A 7,187-nucleotide genomic window follows, 5' to 3' on the forward strand; every position below is an offset into this window, starting at 1 on the left:
CACTGTTATTTGAGAATTTATTGGATTTAATCAAAGTTTGCCCAGAATAATAAGGAATAGCATACAGAGTGTTTTTCATACATGAAATCTCAAAGACTGAGGTTACAAATGCTCATATAAATGTTGGAACAAATAGAAATAATTAAATGGTCTTTGTAACACTATCAACTTTAAACCCCAAACACCTTTCCTGACACAGGGTACTAAAACTCTGTGTGCTTGTCCTGAGACCCCTTTAGCTCCTGAATCTTCTGGGGCAGAGTCTTGGTCCAAAACTGCAGCCTTTTGGCTTTCAGGGCTTCGCTCACAGCAGGCTGGGTATCCAGCTGCAGATACTGCTCATCTTGGTCCAACACAGGCCAGTGGGGTAGACCCTCACTGTTGGGGTTCCTGTGGATATGGCAGTCAGCAAAGAACAGTAAGTTTACACTCATCCAAATCCAAATTCTATGTTTTTTGTCAGGGCAGTGGAACAATTAGGACACTGGTTAAGAGGTCTGATGGGTCAGGTGTCCTGATATGTGCATACAAGTGTCACTTATGAGTTTCTACTTCATGTGGAGGAGACTATCTGATCTGTTTTATGTTACCTGTAATAAACAAGATCTAAGAAACAGTACCAGAGCTTTATAGCCCAAGCTGGTGGGTCACTGTGAGAGGACCAGTCTTTGACACCTACAAAGTATCTGTATAAATGTCCTATTGTGTAGAAAAGACTCTATCATGCATGCTAGAAAGCCACCATCCAAAAGGGAGCCCTAGATAGGGACCCACACATGTAAGGTTCAGGGATGTGTTCTCACCCATGCCTTGCAAAGTTGGCCCAGTACTTCATCATCCTCCTGCTCAGCAGCTTCTCCTCCTCAGTAAAGTCAGCTCGAGTCATAAGAAAGACAAAGTGTATGCCACCCCATGCAACTGCCAACTCATTCTTCAATGCATCATCCCAACTGCTGTCAAACCTCAAACTTTTGACTTTGTTGCCTTGCTTCTTCATTACCCCGAATCCAATATGCATGCAAGTTTCTAGTTGACTTCCTGCCCTCATGTGACCTCAGCTCCTCCATCAGTGGCTAGATTGGAAAGATTGTATATTCCAAAGTGGGCATGGTTTTTGTGATATAATATGGCATACATTTAATTGTCTCCACTTCCAGATCCTAGGTTTCCTCAAATGGACTGAGAGCTCAGGAGTGCCCCAGGATATCATTTGGGACCTCATTTAGTTCATGAAAAGAAAGGAATACTTATATTTCATTTCCCAGAAGAAGTACCCAAAGACAAAAGGAACCTCGTCTCCATGGTCAGTCTTCACATGGGGTGGTCTAATACCCTTGAGAGAGGTGATCTGATGTTGGAACTCATAGAGGTAGACAGGAATATGGGAACCTGGAGGTGGGACAAAGAGTGACAACATAGTGGTCCTTCACCTGAAATTCCTTCTGATACATATTTGGTGATTAGGTACCTTGATAAAAAGTTATTAGGAATCACAAAAGTTAAAAGGGGGAAGGAGCCCCCTGTTGGAGCACTAGGTATTGAAAAGCCCTGACTACTCAGTGCCCATGGCCTTTCCAGCTGAGTGGTTTTGTTAGGTCAATAGAGTATCAGCAACCCATTTTCTCCTTTGTACCCAGATTTCACTCTCTTAAATTACACATGAGGAAACTTGGACACCACACCACTCCACAGTGCTCATCCATGACCAAAGTCTCCATGAAGCCTTGTCAACGATGTACTCACGCTGAAAATGTGCTACTTGGAGTGCAGGGATCACAAACATGAAGTCTTCCTTCATCTCTGTGAACTGTGCTTGGAGGGTCTGGGCATCCTCAGTGTCCCCCATGTACTCTTCCATTAGCAGGTCACTACATTCAGGAGGCAGCATCTACACCAAGAAGATCAGGAACGTTGAAGTTGGCATATTTTAGTTTAGGTAGGCAGTAGCCCAAAGTATTGGGTGAAAGACCTGGGATGATATAGAGTATAGATAAAAAGGTTCATGATCTGATGTGATCTTATATCAAATCATACATATATCCTGATTTTTATTAATAAGGATGCTGTCAGAGAAGATATAAAGGATCTGACTATTAGGACAGAATGAGAAATATCTCACCATTTGTGCTGTGGTATTCTTCAGAACAGCCTGCATGTTCTCTGTGGTTATTTCCTTTATTGTAGTGCCCATGACCTGTCTCTGGGTTCCTGCATGCTCTAATTACTTTTCATGATGAACTGTCATATGGAATTGTGAGCAAAATGAACCCTTTCCTCCCCAAGTTGCTTTTGGTCATGGTGTCTCATCATGGCAATAGTGATCTTAACAAAGACTCATAGAGTGGCTTCTGAAGCCCCTCTGGGATACCAGGAGCCCTGTCCTCAAATCTGAAGTCACCATGATCCCTATCCTATCCATCAACCCACTGCAGATACTGGGAAGAAGATCAGGGAGCAGAAAGCTGTCACAGGAGAAGCCACGGGGCTCCTGTGAGTAGATACATAATCAAGATACCACAGATAGAGAGGTGTGCAAGGGCGGGAGCTCTGAGTATGACATCCACCCTCAAGGCTCCTGTGCACTGTCAAAATTCAGAGGTCCTTGCCCCCTATAGTGATCTTAGGATCTATACATACCCTCCCTGTTAGGTCATGGTAGCTTCACTGAAACACTGCAATTCTGCATGAAAGTCCTCATTTCCTATTCTATTCACTCTACCCACTTCTATACCATGGCTTCTCTAATGGCCAAATCCTTATAAGAAAACTTCAGTCATCTATCTACTTTTCAAATATTGTTTAATGTTTCATATACACTTATAATTGTGTGTGTATGTGTGTAAGTGTGTGCACATTCACATGCACATAGGGGCATTCATGTGTCATGTCACATATGTAGAAGTAAAGGGACACTTGAAGGAGTCAGTTGTTTCCTTATACTATGTGGGTCCTGGAGATTAAACTCAGGTTGTTTGTCAGAGGTGGCAGTCCTTACCCTGTGAGCAATATTTCCAGGCCATACTTGATGAAAATATCATGGGCATTGCTGGGGACAAGTAATGGGTGGATGGGGAATGGAGGACAGTAGATCTTGACAGGTGGGCATCCTGTGTGCTGGGGTTAGGTTACAGCTGGGATTGTGCATGTGGCAGCTGAATGGGGGGGCTAACATCATCATCATCAGGGTGGAGACAGGGACAGAAAGCCCAGCATGCATTAGGAAGGGCTCTGATGTAATCCTAGCACATCCTTTTGAGCTATCAGAGCCTCTGTTTCCTCAGTTGGACAGTGAGATCAGGCATTCTTCAAGTGCTCATTTGGGTCCCCATCCTGCTCATGGAAAGGAGAAAATAAAGGAAGACTCACATTTGATGCCAAATAATGAGATTCCAAAAATAAAGAAAATATCCTTCCCAGGGTCTGCCTTCATGTTGTGTGGTAGCCTGACATCTTTGAAGAGGTTAGGTGTGTGTTGAAACTCACAGAAGTAAACAAGGAGGAGCCTGGGGTTGTGGAAATATAGGTCCTTACCTGAACCCATCCCGTCTTGTCTTTTGTGTAAGATATCTTGGCCTAAGATTGTCTGGAATCACATGGCAAGAGGAGTGTTTGATTGTGTGTGTGTGTGTGTGTGTGTGTGTGTGTGTGTGTGTGTGTGTACTCTAAGACTCAGGCATGGACCTAGGAAACATCCTTGGTTAAACCATGACCCTGGCCTCCCCACCTACCTGAGTAGTTTGTGGAATACCTAGAACAAAATTTCCTCTCTTTCCTCATCTGTGTCCCGCTCTTACACGAGATATAAGAATTTACTAAAGTAAAAGCCCTTAGAAGCCTGGGACCAGAGAAGAAATAGAGACATAGATGGGGACCTGGACTCCAGGGCTGTCCCAGAACCTACAGCTCTCAGATATCTCCTTGAAATAAGACCACTTTGTCAGCACTAGAGATCAAACACATGGTTGCATGCATATGAAGCGAGTGTTCTACCACTATCCAGAGTTCCAACCCAGAGGCATCTGTATAAACATAATCACATTGAGCACATGGTACTTGCAGGCAGGGATCACAACAGGAAATTCTCCACCATCTCTTGGAGCTGTACTTGGAGAGTCTCAAGAGTCTTCAGTGTCTCCCAAATACTCCTCTACCAGTAAGTCAGCAAAATCAGGAGGTAACATGTATTTCAGTGGGATCCAGAAAAGATGTGTTAGTAAGACTTCAGCACCAGGAACAGTATCCTCAAGTTAAAAGAGAGGGGTCTGGGATGGGAGAAGGTAAAGGGCAAAAGACAAGCTTGAGTGTGGCCCCATCTCCAAACACAAGCATACTCTAGTTTTTGTTCAAGTGTCTCTTGGCAATGACAGATAACTTGAAGCTCTCTAATTATTGGCTCATAACCTTACACGTCTGACCATTTGTTTTGGTGTGCTCTGTAGAACAGCCTGAATGGTCTCTGCCCATTTTCCCCATTATCAATGTTGCTCATAACATCAAAGATGGAAGGAAAGATTCAAGTTGGAAATACAATATAATTGAGGCTGTGGAGCTCTGAGCACACTCTCCACTCAATGTCTCCCTCATGTAATAAAGGGGTTGTATCTGGGACTCACCATTGGGATACTCCAGCTATACTCATCATTGGTTGTACCAATGATGCTGGGGACAGGTCAAAAATCACCAGAGGCCAACAGCTCCTCAGGATGCCTGGATAAGAATTCCCCATCCACCACAGCATGAAGAATGATCTTAAAGATCTGAAGGACATTCAAAGTGAGGGATCAAATTAGGTCCCAGACATATTCTGAAACCAAATAAGTTAATTTCACTCCTTCTTCATTCATCCCATTGTGCCCATACAGATCTCTGTATTTGTCAAATGTATCCATTTCCCATAAATGGCCACAAGTGCATCAAGCCATGTTCATGGGGGTAATTTTTCTGAATAGAAAGAACTTTATGATCCACTACCTACTAGACCCCCTCCTAGACACTAACATAATTCAATCAAACATTAGTGGTTGCCAGAATTTTCTCTTCACTCTTGTCTTTTAGGCAGCCCACCAGGGCCTCTGGGTCCATCTGCTCACATCCATGTGTACAAGGCACAAGCAGGAGCCTGTTCATGCTTCTGCACAGGGAGAGAAGTTTTCCTAATACTCCTAGCTGGAGTGGATACCCCATAAAACACATGGGGAGACTGTATGGAACACAAAGGAATATAGTTGTTCCTACTTTCCTGGTGTTGAGATGAGATAGCCAGGTGAGCCAATGCATCTGCACCTATGGTTCTGAACACAATGGAAGCTACCAAGTACAACTATTTTTAGACAAAGAAAGTTCTCAGCTTATTTTAGGCAGAGAAGTATGGATTTTGCCCCTTGAAGTCTTCAGCAAGAAAGAAGGAAGAAGGGAATTCCCATGTACCTCTATGATTTCTATTGTCTTTACAGAGCAGACAGAACCAGGAGCTCTAAGAGTGAGGACTGAGGTAGGAGGCTGAGCTTGAGAGAATTGTAAATCACACAGCAGAACGGGAGATGAGGCCAGGCGTTATGGCCATCCCACTCTGTATAATGGGCACCATGGAAGACTCCTCAGGACACAGGAGACACAAGTGAAGACACACTTGTGCCACCAGCTGACCCATCAAAAATAGTGACCTGGTCAGGGTTGTCTCCAAAGTGGGTGATATTCTGCTGGACCCATCGTAGTGCGGCCATTTGGTTCAGGTAGCCCCATTTGCCTCTGGTGTGCTTGTCTCCAGTACTGAGAAGTGGCAGGGACAGAAATCACTGAGCTATACCATTTCTTCTCAATCCCTGTTCCCTGCCCAGCCCTGGGCTCACCCAGAGTAACCCAGGACACCCACATGGTACTGGATAGTGACCACCACCATGTCCTCAATGCTGACAACTTTGATCATACCAGGAAACAATGTCCATTACAAGTACAGCACCATGGTTACATACCTACAGCTGATAAAAAAATGAAGTAAGTTACAGGCTAGGCACACAGAGCACAGATATATGTGCAGGCAAAACATCTATGTATACAAGATTATAAATAAATATATAAATTATTTAATTAAAAAGTTTCCTCCTACATATATAAAGGTTACACACACTGGGGAAGCTGTGATGAAGCCCAGACCTTCACGTAGAGCTTTGGAGGATCTTAGATCATACTTATGGGAGGGGGTGTCAGAAAGTTGAGAATCCTAGAAGTCTACATGGCAGTATTTGACCGTGGGTTTGGACATTTTTACCATTTCTCTCTGCCTCCATTAAGGCCTGAAACAGGTGAATTGCCCCTACAGAGATGTTATATAAGTGAGGATAAATTAATTTCCCACTAGATGTTAGGACCTCCTTCAGCTAAAGTGAGTAGGATTCCTCATCACGCCCCTATTCCCATCCCCAGGCTTCTGAGCTGTCAGTGCATATACTTGTTCCTTGTTAAATGGCATCTGGTCATATGGGTTGGTGTAGTGAGAATTTTGGTTTCTTTAAAAACCCACTATGATGGTTAGCATATGCTTGGCCCAGGCAATGCTACTATTAAGAGGTATAGCTTGTTGAAGTGGATGTGTACTTGTGGGTGTGGGCTTTAATACCCTTGTCCTAGCTACCTGGAATTCAGGTAGCTAGGAATCAGTCTTCTGCTAGCTGCCTTCTGAACAAGAGGTGAAACTCTCAGATCCTCCAGCCCCATGTCTGCCTGGACGCTGCCATGCTCCTGCCTTGATGATAATGGACTGAACCTCTGAACCTGTAAGCCAGCCCCAATTAAGTGTCAGAGTTGCCTTGGTCATGGTTTCTGTTCACAGCAGTAAAACCCTAAGACACCCAAATACGTTATGTGATTGTGGTTTTGTATTAATCCCAGGTATGGAGTCTGGGTCTGCTTCAGATTGTCCACAGCCACTATGATTTGTCACATGCTTTTTGAGGGGTGTGATTTTTGCCAGTTGTAGATAGTTTGGGTTTGGTATTCTCGGGTCTCTTGAGAGTGTATAAATGTGAGAGTCCCAAGAGGGCCTGTGGAAGTTGCTGTGGAAGTCCCTCCTTCCGCAGCTGCTGTTGCTGCTGGTGGTTCTGGATGTTGTGTTCCCTGTTTTTGTTATTGCTGGGTTGTTGTTTGCTGGATTGCTGGATTGCTGGATTGCTGGATTGCTGGATTGCTGG

General features: G+C 44.1%; 1 pseudogene; it reads right to left on the reverse strand.

Annotated features, from left to right (window-relative positions):
* On the reverse strand, window positions 1–5,082 carry LOC114630991 (annotated as a pseudogene).
* Between the last annotated feature and the right edge of the window lie 2,105 nt (window positions 5,083–7,187).

Source organism: Grammomys surdaster, unplaced genomic scaffold (genome assembly GCF_004785775.1).
Source record: "Grammomys surdaster isolate TR1022 unplaced genomic scaffold, NIH_TR_1.0 349, whole genome shotgun sequence".
Classification (NCBI taxonomy): domain Eukaryota; kingdom Metazoa; phylum Chordata; class Mammalia; order Rodentia; family Muridae; genus Grammomys; species Grammomys surdaster.